Below are 14,838 nucleotides of genomic sequence, written 5' to 3'. Positions count from 1 at the left end.
CTCTCTCAAAGCGGTGCAAAGTTTCCGTTGAGTTCTTCCACAGGCGGACTCGATCCTCTTCTGTTCCGGTTTGCCCACAGTCCATGTCTCACTGCCATACAATGCTGTCCTCCAGACGTACACTCTCAGAAATTGCTTCCTCAAATTAAGACCTTGTGTTCGACAGTAGCAGACTCCTCTTGACCAGGAAAGCCCTATCTGCCAGTGCTAGTCTGCTTTATATGCCATCCTTGCTCCGTCCTTCATGGCTTATAATGCAACCTAGGTCGCAGAATTCCTTATCCTCATCTACTCTGTGATCACCAACCCTCATGTTAAGTTTCTCGCTGTTCTCATTTCTGCTACTCCTGATTAGTTCCGTATTTCTTCGATTTAATCTCAATCCATATTCTGTACTCATAAAACTGTTCGTTCCATTCAGCAGACCATATAATTCTTCTTCACTTCATTGCTTCTGAACAGTAGTAGCGAAAGACTACATCGCTTTCTTAGACACATTTCAATCCGAGCACTTCGTTCTGGATCTTCCACTCTTATTGTTCCCTCTTGGTTCTTGTACATACTGCACATTACCTGTCCTCCGCCATAGCTTACCCCTTGTACCATTTCACATTGTTGAACGCTTTCTCCAGGTCGGGAGACCCTACGAACGTGTCGATTTTTCTTCAGGCTTTCTTCCATTGACAACTGCAACGTCAGAACTGCCTCTCTGGTGCCTTTACCTTTCCTAAAGCCAAAATGACCGTCATCTAACATATTCTCAATTGTTTCTGTGGTGTCACCGCCAGACACCACACTTGCTAGGTGGTAGCTTTAAATCGGCCGCGGTCCATTAGTACATGTCTGACCCGCGTGTCGCCACTGTCAGTAATTGCAGACCGAGCGCCACCACACGGCAGGTCTAGAGAGACGTACTAGCACTCGCCCCAGTTGTACGACGACTTTGCTAGCGACTACACTGACGAAGCCTTTCTCTCATTTGCCGAGAGATAGTTATAATAGCCTTCAGCTAAGTCCATGGCTACGACCTAGCAAGGCGCCATTAACCATTTCTAGAGAGAGTCTCACTTGTATCATCAAGAATGCTGTATACAAATGATGGATTAAAGTTAAGTATTCCAGCAGCTACGTACTTTTCTTTATAGCATTCATTACGTATCCTGTTTCAGACCTAAGCAAGCCTGCGTGAGTTAAGAGCGTGCCCTTTCGGCTTCCTCGCCTTGCGTCTAGACTGTCTTGCCTAGACACAACAGTTTCTATTATTCTGTATATTGTTCTTGTCAGCAAATTACATGCATGATCTAACCTGATTGTGCGATAATTCTCGCACTTTGCTGCTCTGGAAAACTTCAGGTTTTTGTGGATGATGTTCTTCCGAAAATTTAATTTTATATCGCCAGTCTCAATACGTTCCACACCCCAACGCAAACAGCCGTTTTGTCAAAACATCCCCCCCCCCCCCCCCCCAGTGATTTTAGAAATTCTGACAGAATGTTACACAGGCCGACGAATTTTTTTTTGGAAAAGCTATTTTACTTTGATAGCTGATCTTTATAGATTTGTATGAGCTGAATCCAAATCTAGCCTTAGTTTTTTTTTTTTTTTTAATCACCCATAGTTTTTTAGCAATATGCATTTTACAATATAGTACGAAAAGCCTATGCTATATGGTAAACGGGTCAGTTAATGAAACGCTTTGTTACAACATAAGCATGGTTTGTATTTACAGTAAACTACTTAGAACAATGATATGTGTTAATAGAGGTTTCACTTGTCAGCTGGAATTGGTTTTTATTATCTTTATCATTTTTCTTTGAAGCTTTTTGTATAGCTTCTTCTTCGATGAGTCGCTTGCTGAACTTCCCGGTGAAGTGACCAACAGTAGTCCCCCATCATGCTGGTGTTCCAGCGGCCTTGGTAGCGTTTTTCCATCACTTCGGTGTTCTGGTTAAATCGCTCTCTTGGATCCTCGCTGACATCTCCCATATTGTCCGGGAAGTAATCAAGGTGATTGTTCAAAAATTGAACTTTCAGGCTCATTAAACATCCTAAAGTTTTAAACTTCATTAACATTGTAGCTATAATAGAAATATATTCTGTATCTTTTTCATGTCCTAAGAACTTTGTAACGACTTGCTTGAATGATACCCATGCTTCGTTCTCATTTAAGGTCATTGTGGATTCAAAGTTAACATCAAACATCAGTTTTCTAATGTCATGTCCGACAAAGACGCCTTCTCTTAGTTTAGCTTCGGAAAGGTGTGGCAGAGATACTTAAAACACGTTACATCTTTAGGCACAGCCTTTACAAACTGTTTCATTAGGCATAACTTTATATGATGAGGTAGTAGGAGTACGGGTTTTTGGATCTACAAGGTTTTTGGGTAGAATGTTCTACTCACCAGCTTTTAAGGACTCCCTCACAGGCCAGTTCTTTCTGCACCAGTGCTGATCCCTAGCCCTACTGTCCCATTCACATAAGAAACATGGAAATTTGGTAAAGCCACCTTGCTGACCAAGGAGCATTCATGTTACTTTTAGATCGCCAAATATCGTCCAACCATGAAAAGAATAGCCTATGTATTTAGCACTATTTCTAGATTTTCATAGCTTTCTTCCACATGCACAGAATGTCCAACAGGTATAGATGCATACATATTACATTGTGTAATAAAACAGCCATATAACTACGAGTATTTTTTTGATGAATCAGTAAACAGCCTTTTTGTATTCAATACCAAACTCATTCATCAGACTGGGAATGTCTGAACAGTACACTAAATCACCTTCTTGTTGAAAAAACTTGGAAAATGGATGCTCACTCTTTCTATACATGTATGTACTGGTTCCAACTGCCAATAAGTTCTTTTCTTTTAATCTAGAGCCAGGCAGTTCAGCTCTTTCTTTCGTTAAGCCATGATTCCTAACCAAATAGTTAAGCTCGGTCTGAGTAAACAATTTGGGCTGTAGACTTTCTGTATTACAATGGAATTCATCATCACCTGGTCCATGTAAATCAGATTTTACAGCAGAAAATACATCTGTTGGAATAGAATTTAAATCATCTGATGGTTCACGAACCGGAAAATTTACATCATGCTCTACTGGTCGGATGGTGGATGGATGGTTAGGGCAGCTTATTACCTTCTTGTTTTTCTAATTATGACCAGTAATATCAACACTGCAAAAGTAGCAGTCATTGAAATGATTTCTTGGATCCTTCCATATCGCAAGAACAACAAATTCTAAAGGCTTTTTCTTCTACTTTTTGGATCATTTTCTCAGATCTTCAACACGCACATAACATACCTTATGTGTGCGCCCAAGATTTATCTCGATCACCAAATTTCGATCGAAAGTATGAGAGATAAAACCTTTTTCAGGAAGTCCGTAATGTTTCTTTGGTGTTCTCAATCACAAATTCACCACAAATATAACAAAAACAGTCAGCACAGTTTTTACAACCACGATTAGACACCGTACTGAGCTCATGAGCAGGAAACGGAAAAGTGAGGTTAGGTTGTCAGTAAACAATACACAAAAATAGAATCGACCTTTTCCTGCTAGCAAATGTTTTTCAGCAGTGCTACCAACGTCATCTACGTTCATTAGACCTCCTTTCTAAATAATTTTAACTGTATAAAACCTGTTCAATTCTTTAAAAAATCGCTTAACTTAACAAATTTAATTGTAAAATGTGAAGAAATGGTGGGTGATACAGCTTTTTAAGTATCATATTTGGATTTCCCAACCTAAAATCGTAAGATTAAGGTATTTTCAGCAAAAAAGATTTTCCATTTTTGGCCTGATCGTAAATGGTGAAAGGCTCTTTCAAATTCTGTTTCAATTTCTGGATCACCGATCTCCTGTGTGTTGACTCCTGCTTCTATCACTTCATCAAGCAAGCCCTCCTCGCTCATAGAGGCCTTCGATGTAGTCTTTCCACCTATTCACTCTCTCCCCTGCATTTAACAGTGGAATTCCCATATTACTCTCAATGTTACCGCCTCTGCTTTTAATGACACTTAAGGTTGTGTTTCTATACACTGGTTTTCGATTTCTTCACATTTTTCATGTAGCCATTTTGCCTGACTGCCCACCACTTCCTAATTATTTCATTCCTAAGTGACTTGTATTTCTGTATTAATGACTTCCCCTGAATATTTTTGTACTTCCTTCTTTCGTCGATGATGTGAGGTATTTCTTCTATTACCCATGGTTTCTTCACAGTTACCTTCTTCACAGTTACCTTCCTTCTCTCCAACTTCAGTGTTTGCCCGTTTTAGAGATGTCCAATCCCCTTCAACTGAACTGCCTACTGAGGTACTCATTATAGCAGTATCTATAGCCTCAGAGAACTTCAAGCGTATCTCACCCCTTAATACTTCCGTATTCCACTTCTTTGTACACTGATACATCCTGACTAGTATCTTAAACTTCAGCCTACTCGTCATCATTGCCAAATTGTGATCTGAGTCTGTATCTGTGTACGTCTTACAATCCAATATCTGATTTCAGAATCTCTGCCTGACCATGATGTTATGTAACTGAAATCTTCATGTATCTCCCAGTCTTTTCCAAGCATCTTGTGATTCGTGAGCCGAGCATTCGATATTACCATCCGAAATTGAGTGCAGAACTAATTTAGTTCTTCTCCTCTCTCATTCCTAGCACCAAGCCAAAAAATTCCTGTAACTCTTTACTCGTCCCCCTACAGCCACAAATCAATCCTCAAGGCGTATTAGTTTTTCATGTCCCTTTACGTACTGAATTAACCGTTCAATATCCTCGTACACTTTCTCCACCCCTACATCTTCATCTTGCGACGTCGGTATATGTACTTGAACTGTTGTAGTCAGTGTTGTTTTGCTGTCGATTCTAATGAGAACAACCTTATCACTTAACTCTTCACAGTAAAACACTCCTGCCCTACCTTCCTAATCAAACGAACCCTACTCCCGTTATTCCATTTTCTAATGCTGTTGTTTTTATGCTATTCTTGTCTAACCAGAAATCCTTGTCTTCTTTTCGTTTCACTTCCATGACTCTTAACATATCTAGATTGAGCCTTTACAGTTCGCTTTTCAGATTTTCCAGCTTCCCTACCACATTCAAGCTTCTGACATTCCACGCCCCGACTCGCAGAACGATGTCCTTTCTTTTGGTATTCAATCATCTTCTCATTGTCACCTCCCCCTTGGCAGTCCCCTCCAGGAGGTGCGAATGGAGGACTATTACGGAATCTTTTGCCAATAGAGAGATCATCATGACACTCCTTCAGTTACAGGCCACGTGTCTTGTTGACACACGTTTTGTGTCTTTAATGCAGTGGTCTGCATTGCCTTCTGCATCCTGATGCCTTTGGTCATAACTTGTTTTTCCACTTGTAGAAGCAGATCCCACCACAAAGGGAAAGAGTGTCCTGAATCTCCGTCATTAGCAGAATGAGGGTGACTTCGCATGCCGGAAGTCTTCGGCCGCCACTGCTAATGATTTTAATCACTATTTAACCGTTGCTTGGTTTCTAACCCGGGACCAAGGACGTTTTGATCACTAAACACTCTACCCCTAGACCACTACTACAAGAATTCAAGAATAACCATAAATTTCTTCTGAGTATTTCGTGAGGTGTCGACATTCCCACGCTATGTATGGATATTAACCTTTATTCATGCGTAAGAGGCAAAACACGCAAAAGCTTATAATGTAGCGGCCAGGTTAGCCAATATTGGCCTTCTGATAAACTCCTGCTATGTTTAATAGTTAATGCACTCCGAATCTGTCGGATTGTCTTCAGCATAGTGTTCAAATAGGGATCGACAAAGGCGTCAATGCTGCCACGGAAAGCTGGAAGTTTGGCTAAAATCAAGTTCTTTTCTAAGAATGAATCTTTTGCAAAGACACTCATTACTCGAGACATTTTTGTTCTTTCTTGAACTCTTCTCAACGGTTCGGAACCTGGTTGAGACGAATTCAAGGAAACGAAAAAATTCAGTCATTAAGTTACACAACTGTACACTTCATTCCATTTTGAAGTATTTAGTGTGTACTGTCATAAATCAGATTACCGGAAACACTGTAGAACTAGATCACAGACAGCCGTGAAAGATTCAAGAACGCCTGGTTAAGGGGTTTATTTAGTGGACAAGTGGTAACAGCGAATAATACGTTGACACCAGTAAGTACGTGGAGAGAAGCCACATTTGCTTTTGAAAATCCTTGTTCTTATAACATGTCTCACATCCCGGTGAGCCTCCTCTCAAATAACAGCGGTATCGAAAACAATCCTTTTGCACCTGAGTCAATACTAGAACGGTCGAACACCAGTTGAAATAACAGCGTTAGGCAAAAATTTCTTCATCTGACATTCTACAGATGGTGTACACATGGCGGCCCGGCGAACGGCGCGCTCTGCCTGGTGTCTCCTGATTGGTTAAGTCTTCGTCTGTGGCCACGCCTTAGAGCAATGGTGGCGGCCAGTTGAACAGGGCCCCATAGGACACTAACCACTAGCACGACCTTGGTTTCGCTGCATACCACTTGGAGCGCTGCAAGTTTATCATTCCATCGTTTCGCTTGTTCGTTGGCTTATTTTTAGTCTTCCGTGTTTGTCATCGTTTTATAGGTAAAAGATGTTGGGTTCATCGCAGTGTGCTTCTCATTAGGAAATCTCGTGTGGATTGCACTGTTTCAATTGCGTTGTAAATAAGTTACTCGTATTTCCATTGCGTTCTTTTCGCATCCGTAAAATTGGGCGCGGTAAATGATTCAAAATTTGTTTCTGTTCCATATAAAAAAGAAGCTGCTTACATTGAATGGTTTTCTGCACAATTATGTTAATGCTTACGAATACAAGTGTGACCCGCTCATTTTAAATTCGCTTTAGGTACTCATATATTGTTTGTATTGGACGTTATTTTTATTAGCATCGGTTTTTCCACTTTCTAGAATTTAATGGAGAACAACATGTTAGCCGGTTTTGACAGTAGTGCTAAACAATTGTATTGCATCTTCCGACGGAATGAGTACCGTATGTAGTTCTGCCTTGAATGGTGTTGCTTCTTGCCGCTGACAATCAGTAACATGCATTTCACATGAGCTTGCGGAATAGCGATGTAAATGTAGATGTGGAATGAGTAGGGCCTATGCTTTGTAGTCTTGGTAGCTAGAGCATTCTTCTTTGCAAATGCTAAAACTTTGACAGTAATTACGCAGAACTTTACTGAGGATAACTTTAATTATTCAGTATCTACGGTATTACTCCAACTCCATTGTAGTTTTTCTGGTTTTACTTCAACTCATGTTAATGTAATCTGGTAGTACCTTCACACCTTCCCTCAACTACATCTACACTTACATATATACTGCGCAAGTTACTGTACGGCGCGTGGCGGAGGGTAACCTACACCATTATTGAGACGTGGTATTTACTGGTATTAAGGAAAACGTGGAAGGAAGGACACACCATTGTAACTTTCTTTTCACGCAACCTGTTCATTTAACAATATATGATAACAAATTTGTTTTGTTTACAAATTAACAAATTTTTGAAATGAATAAGCTTTTACAAGAGAAACAAGAACAACATGACAATAATTAAAAGGGCCCGGACCTACAGTTCGCCCGTTATCGGGTGAAACTACTACCTACATAAAGTGAATGACATATCCTCACTTGTCCTTTATTATCCGCAGTGTACTTCTAATGCCCGAGTGAAGGCTTGTTCGAAGTCAGCGAAAAACCCATTTTACTTCTAAATAGACATCTCCATTTTCTAAAATTCTTTTGATTGTGTAAGTACGACTGTTCTCTCCTGAGCCCACTTTTCTTCCTTGCAAACATGCATCTTTTATTACTCTCAAGCAATTGTATCTCATTTCTGATTAAACTGTATTCATGAGAATTATATCCCTGTAATTGTCACATGTATTTCTTTGTTCATTTTTAAATTTACTTTGGCGGTTTTCCAATCGTCAGGGATTTTATATCTGCGCCAGAGTTCATTTAATTATTAATTAGTTGTCAGTGCGCCCCGTCAGCCCCCACCCCCCTCTCAAACTTAATACGTACTGTATTTATTCGACGTGCGTGACGACTCTTGCCATGTTCTAACATTTCAGGACCCATTCAAACTCATGTATGGTTCTCTGCTGATCCATTGCAGACATCTTAGATTGTTGAATCAACTGTCTTTTTTGCTATTGCACACATCCTAATGTTCATGGTGAGGGTTGAAAATTGTTTAATAACACCCACAGATCAGATTGGGTCAACTGTCACATATAATGCCGGTCAGTTATTATGCCGGTGAGAGAGAAAGGTTTATGGAGTAACAGTAAGACACGGAAGCTACTGCAACTCCCCGGATGGGCTGATCACTGATACAAGTAACACAAAAAAATTACATCACGGTAACAGAGCGATATCGTCGTAATGGAGGTTGCACGAAGTGTCACAAGGGAGCTCAGCCAGAATGCAAGAGTAACTATTCGGTTACTGCAGAAACAGAAAAGTGGTCTGAAAGGTAAAGCTGCGACGTCTTGCAGCCATCAAGAGCGATGAAGAGCTCAGAAAACTGGAGCTCCCCGACTTCCACAGCTTAACTCTCAGTTGTAGCTCAGTGGTAGCTCAGTGCTACAGCTAATTAGTAACGATTTGGGATATCTGATGCTCCATCCATGGCCTACTGAGATAATTATAGTCTACAATTCCATCGTCAACTAGATCTGACTGTTGCCTAGATCTGACTGATTCTGTTGGCTAGACCTCATCCCTGATGGCAAGACTTCGACACCTTCCATTACCATGTCTCTTCAGACCTCACTAGTGGTCCTTGGCAAGCTGATAAATCACCATTAGCCCGGAGGAGTGCAGTAACAGAACCCCCCCAAATTGCAGCTACGAGCAGACTCCCTCCATCTTGGGCTGGTCTCTTGCAGGGGGCGGTGACCTGACTCTCCACAACTACCGCCATCTCGCATACAGCTATTGGCTGCCTCGCCTGAGTGCAGTCTACGACGGCTACGGAAGCTTCCAGCTTTGGTGTCTCCCTCTGGTGGGAAATAGGAAAGGTTGCCTGTTCACGTGCGTTTAAGCGGCGCTATGAGCTCGCCAGTGAGTCAGTCTGGGTCCGTCTCTCGTCCCCAGCTTGCTAGTCTGTCTCTCGTCCGCATTTGTTAGGCAGTTAGTGTCTGTCTGTCAGTCGGAGTGCTAGTTTGTCTGTCGTTCGGATCAACCTTTAAAACCGGCAAAATGAGAGTCTTTCCACTCCGCCAGTAAGAGAACTCAGCGAGTGGTCGCCCGGTCGGGGCTTAGTTCCTGCATCTGAGTCTGCGCGTTAGGCCGCCAGTCTGCTCGAGTTCGCTCAGGCAATGGTCTTTGGCGGTTGGATCGATCGGTTGGTCGGTCGCGCACTGACACACGATGACTTGTCCGCCTTGAGCGTCGGCGCATGTGAGGTCGCCACGTGAGTCCAGTGGGCCGCACCGTATAGCGAGGGGTAGTGACTTCGCGGTCGACACGAGAGCAACAGGAGTCAATCCACGACATCGGTCTGGTCGGTGCGAGCTGCGACGCCGTGAGACGGGAGATCGGCGCGCCTTCCTGCGTCCGTTAAAGCGGCTGGAAGCGGACGGTTCGAGAGAACGATTTGGGGGGGGGGGGGGGGTGCTGTGTCAGGTCTTCTCGAGAAATCGCAGTTTATTAGAGGTGAAGTGATTGGGAATATGATGTTTGATTTACTCTTGTTAAATTGTTTTCTTGGTGAGGTCACCAGCGGTTTTGCTTTGGGGTCGTCCTACCATTCTTCTCCGTTTGCCCACCGTCGATGGTTGTTTATAAATTGGGTGGTCCGCTTTTCCCTTGTAGAATAGGGGCGGGTTAGAACAACCTGCAGTTCGGATTGTTCGGTAATCTCCCTGTTTGTCGGATTTGGTGAGTTAACGAATTTATTGAGTGAACTGTAACGGTCTAATACCTGAAATAAGTTTTGATCTTTGGAAACTTTGATATTATTGCCTATGATCTTGAGAGGCGGTATCTGTGTACTGAAGAGCATCTTATCTATTGTTTAGCCAACCTTGTAGAATTTTATGTAAGACTGCATTTCACGGGCATTTATTTAAATGATCATTTTAGTATATCAAGTTGCCACCCTTTCACCGTAAGACTTTTCTTAGAAGTTAAAATCAAGTTGCACCTTTGGTGGCAAGGTTAATATTTTAATTGTTAGTGTTTTGTACCATTTCCATCCCTCCTACAGAGGAGTGCATAGTTTGTGTGCTTGTGTAAATTGTTAAAACTCTTAGTTTAAAGTAATCTGGTGTGTTGCAGATTTGCACCAGTGTAGTCTTTCAGAGGCTGTTGTGAGCGGTCGTAACTACGGCCATGTCAAAAAGGGAGCGGCAAGGTTCTTTGCACGAAAGCTCATACAAACTTGTTTCTTTCTGCCTCTGAATAAATTGTAACTTTGATATTTAGAGGGTGCTTCCTGATTATAATTTCTTTAAAAAAATGGTTTTAGGCACTATTAAAGTCAATTAAATTCCCATTTGTTGAATGGAATTTGGTTATGATTTCATCAGTTACTCCCTGGCAACTAATTCCATGCTTACATAGTGTGATCAAATGTGTTAATGTTCTTGATGAATCGCTAGTAAATAAAATAAATTCTTAAGAATATTCTTTGAAAATAAATCACAGTTCACACAGCTTTAGAGCAACGAAGCGTCATTCGTTTTCTATGGAGCAAGGGACGAACGCCCTTCGAGATCTGCAAGGAAATGCAGCCCACATATGAGGAAAACTGTCGCTTTGAGAACTTTGAGGTGGCGGTGTTGTGAGTTCGACAAAGACCTTGAAGTCCTGCATGACAACGAGTTATCGGGGAAGCCGCGTTCGTTGCTGAGTAACGACAATATTTCCGGTATGGATGCAGCGGTGAAAGCAAATCGACGTTTGTAGATCGCAACCATTTCCTAGAAACTTTGCATACCTTATGGAAGCGTTCACAAGTAACGATGAAGCCAAGACTGCAGCCAGACGGTTGTTGCATAGTCAGCTGGACGCATTGTACCGTAGGGGCATATCAAATTTACTGCTGCAATAGGACAAATGTGTGAACTGGTGTGGTAACTATACGGAAAATTAGTGTAAGGTACATAGAATAGGACGTAAAGTTGTCATTACCTCTACGTACGTCACTTTGGCTAATAAAAACTATGGGCAAAGACTTTCTGATCTGCCCTCGTACAATCTCCTTACTTAGGAGTGCATTATTTTTCCAAACACTAAGAAGCAATCATCCTCCAGTCTCCCTTCATCCTCGAAGGACATATTACACACTTCTTCTTTCGGTCTACATTTGAGTTGAGGAAGTGTTCAGGAACCGACAAACGCATATTTTTTGGGGAATTGTGAATGCTGCTGAGAAGGCTTTCTGAATAAAGAAATCTCTGTTCGACAGGAAAGCTAGATCAAATTTTTTGTGGCGAAAAGACAAAGAATTCGGGATTATTCAACCATACAATTTATAGAATTATCATTTGAGTATGCACCTCCCATTTCTTGCGATGTAATAAATATCGTTTTCTGCATTAAAGAATGTCCTGGCAGACAAATGTATGAGCCTAAATGAGAAGCTTTGGACAATAATTTATCATACGGCTTTTAGTGCTGGGGGTGTCCAAAGAGATGCTGGGCTCGCCTTCAGTGCAGCTTTTTTCATTTAAGCGGAGGGCTGCGTCTGTAAGGCAATTGAAATCTTTCAGTAAAGAAAGGTATTGGAAAAGAATTGCCTGTGGCCTATAGTAAGGGACCAAGAGGAATTTACTCAAACTGAAAAAGAGAACCACAGAAAAATATTTTCAAGGTTGCTGGCGGACGGATTCAGACCAACTCATTTACCAAACCAGGGTTGCTAGCTCAGCGGCCCAACACGAAGAACTACCCTAAGTCGGTGGAGAATTTAGAAAAACTGGTTGTTGTACATTGTTTTCAAATGAAATAAAATCCATCACAACAATAGATTGAATCCTGACACTGCATGTTTTTTCGTGAATTTTGCATGTGTAGTCTTCTGATGCGTGAATGCATACATATTTTAAGATTTAATTGTGTATGGAATTCCTGGCTTCAGTTATTAAATATTACAGTATCGGGGGGGGGGGGGGGGGACCGGGTTAGCTCTGCACTCTTTGTCGTAATGTAGAAGTAAAGCGAGTGATTTAACTGACGTCCAAAAGGTCATGATCATTGACTTTCGGACCAAGTGTGGAAACATTTCCGAAATGGCAAAGTTTGCAAAGTACGTGCCGCCATGTTGAAGTACACGATACAAGGCAAACTAGTGCTATCCAGAACTGGCGCCGCGACGTATATGGTGCACCATAGCCGGCCAGTGTGGCCGAGCGGTTCTAGGCGCTTCAGTCTGGAACCGCGCGACCTCTACGGTCGCAGGTTCGAATCCTGCCTCGGGCATGGCTGTGTGTGATATCCTTAGGTTAGTTAGGTTTAAGTAGTTCTAAGTTCTAGGGGACTGATGAAGTCAGAAGTTAAGTCCCATAGCGCTCAGAGCCATTTGAACCATTTTTGGTGCACCATGAATGACAAGGTAGAACGGCAGGTGTTGCCAAGTGTTTAGTCTAATAGACATTTGAACGATTGACGGTCCAGATGAGCAAAGGGGCTACCAACAGTGTCTTCTTAACGACTGTTCAGCAAATGTTGCTACGTCTGGGTTCCCTAGAACGGTTGCCTGGCTAATGCTCCCATGCTGACTGTTGATCGTCGGCAACCTGAAGGATGGAATTTATACACCAATAACCCAGCTGGTAGTCCAGTGAGTGGCGAGAGATGACCATACCCATGGCACACGGCCGTTGCGCGTACGTCGTGAAACGTTTGACAGCAAGCACCCTGTAACAACTGTCGAAACTGCCCAAGCCGTTCGATGCACTGTTACGGTCGTGAGAATGTTTTCGTGGCGTTCGCTGGGTGATTTCAGCTTTCCAGAAGACACAATGGGTCAACAAAAATATGCATCTATCCTTCAAATGACTCTAAACACTATGGGACTTAACATCTGAGGTCACCAGTCCCCTACAATTAGAATTACTTAAACGCAAATAACCTAAGGACATCACACACATCCATGCCCATGACAGGATTCGAACCTGCGACCATAGCAGCGGCGCGGTTCCGGACTGAAGCGCCTAGCCACAATGGCCGGCCATCTATCCTTGGGGACGATGCCCAGCCCTGCAAGCAGTTTGATTTTCCTGGCATCTAATAGCAGGATAGTGCAACGTATCATACAGCTCGCAGTGTACTTCCGTGGTTCAAAGATCGTAAGGATGAGTTTACCAAAAACCCTTGCCACCAGACTCCCCGGATTTAAACCTAGTTGAGAATCTCTGAGATCCTCTCAATCGGGCTGTTTCCGCCTTGGATCCTCAGCCGAGAAACCTAGCGTATTAATCGACTCGGCATGGCCCAAGTATCTTTCAGAACCTAAATGACTTCCCTGCACGTCACGCAGCGGTCGGCGGTGGAAAAAGTGTTTATTCGGGCTTCTGGCAGTTTGTTGCATTATCGTGCATGGGGAGTGTAATGGTTACATATTGATGGCCAGAAGTGAAGCTAGAGGCATACGATCATTCGAAATGCGTTAGTAGTACTAGGGGCACCCGCAGAGGGCAGAAATTGTAAAGGAAAGAGGTGACTGGGATGCAGTGAATAAATACATTGAAGAACCAAAGAAACAGGTACGCCTGCCTAATACTGTATAGTGCCCCCGTGAGCACGCGAAGGTGCCGCAACACGACGTGCTATGGACTCGAACAATGGTTGAAGGAATTGACACCACGAATCCTTCAGGGCTCTCCATAAATCCGTAGGATTACGAGGGAGTGAAGATCTCTTCTGAGCGCACGTTGCAAGGCATCTCAGATATGGTCAATAGTTTTCATGTTTGGGGAGTATCGGGGCCAGTGGAAATGTTAAAACTCAGAGGAGTGTTACTGGACTCACTCTGTATAAATTCTGGACGTGTGAGATGTTGCATTGTCCTGCTGGAATTGCCAAAGTCCATCGGAATGCACAGTGTACATGAATGAATGCAGGTGATCAAACAGGATTCTTACGTACGTGCGACCTGTCAGGTTCGTATCCAAACATATCACGAGTCACTTATCAGTCCAACTGCACAGGCCCCACACCATTACAGAGCCTCCACCGGCTTGAACAATCCCCTGCTGACATGCAGGGTTCATCGATTCATGAGGTACTTTCCATATCCTTACACGTCCTTCTGCCCGATGCAGTTTGAGACTCGTTCGACTAGGCATGTTTTCAGTGATCAACAGTCCAATGTCAGTGAGCCGTGGTAAAAGTTGCTGTTTTGAAGAGCGCGCCGCAGCGCGTAGTGTGAAGCAGTCGCCCTCCGTTTCTGGCGGGGCGCCGCTGTGGCAATCGCAGCTTTGGTGTCTCCCTCTGGTGGGAAATGGGAAAGGTTGCCTGTTCACGTGCATTTAAGCGGCGCTATGAGCTCGCCAGTCAGTCAGTCTGGGTCAGTCTCTCGTCCCCAGCTTGCTAGTCTGTCTCTCGTCCGCATTTGTTAGGCAGATAGTGTCTGTCTGTCGTTCGGAGTGCTAGTATGTCCCTTATTCGGATCAAACTTTAAATCCGGCAAAATTAGAGTCTTTCCACTCCGCCAGTAAGAGAACTCAGCGAGTGGTCGCCCGGTCGGGGCTTAGTTCCTGCATCTGAGTCTGCACGTCAGGCAATGGTCATTGGCGGTTGGATCGATCGGTTGGTCGGTCGCGCACTGAGACACGAGAT

The sequence above is a fragment of the Schistocerca cancellata genome, chromosome 10 (assembly GCF_023864275.1).
Source record: "Schistocerca cancellata isolate TAMUIC-IGC-003103 chromosome 10, iqSchCanc2.1, whole genome shotgun sequence".
Taxonomy (NCBI): domain Eukaryota; kingdom Metazoa; phylum Arthropoda; class Insecta; order Orthoptera; family Acrididae; genus Schistocerca; species Schistocerca cancellata.
The sequence above is the reverse complement of the archived record's forward strand: the minus strand, read 5'-3'. Positions refer to the sequence as shown.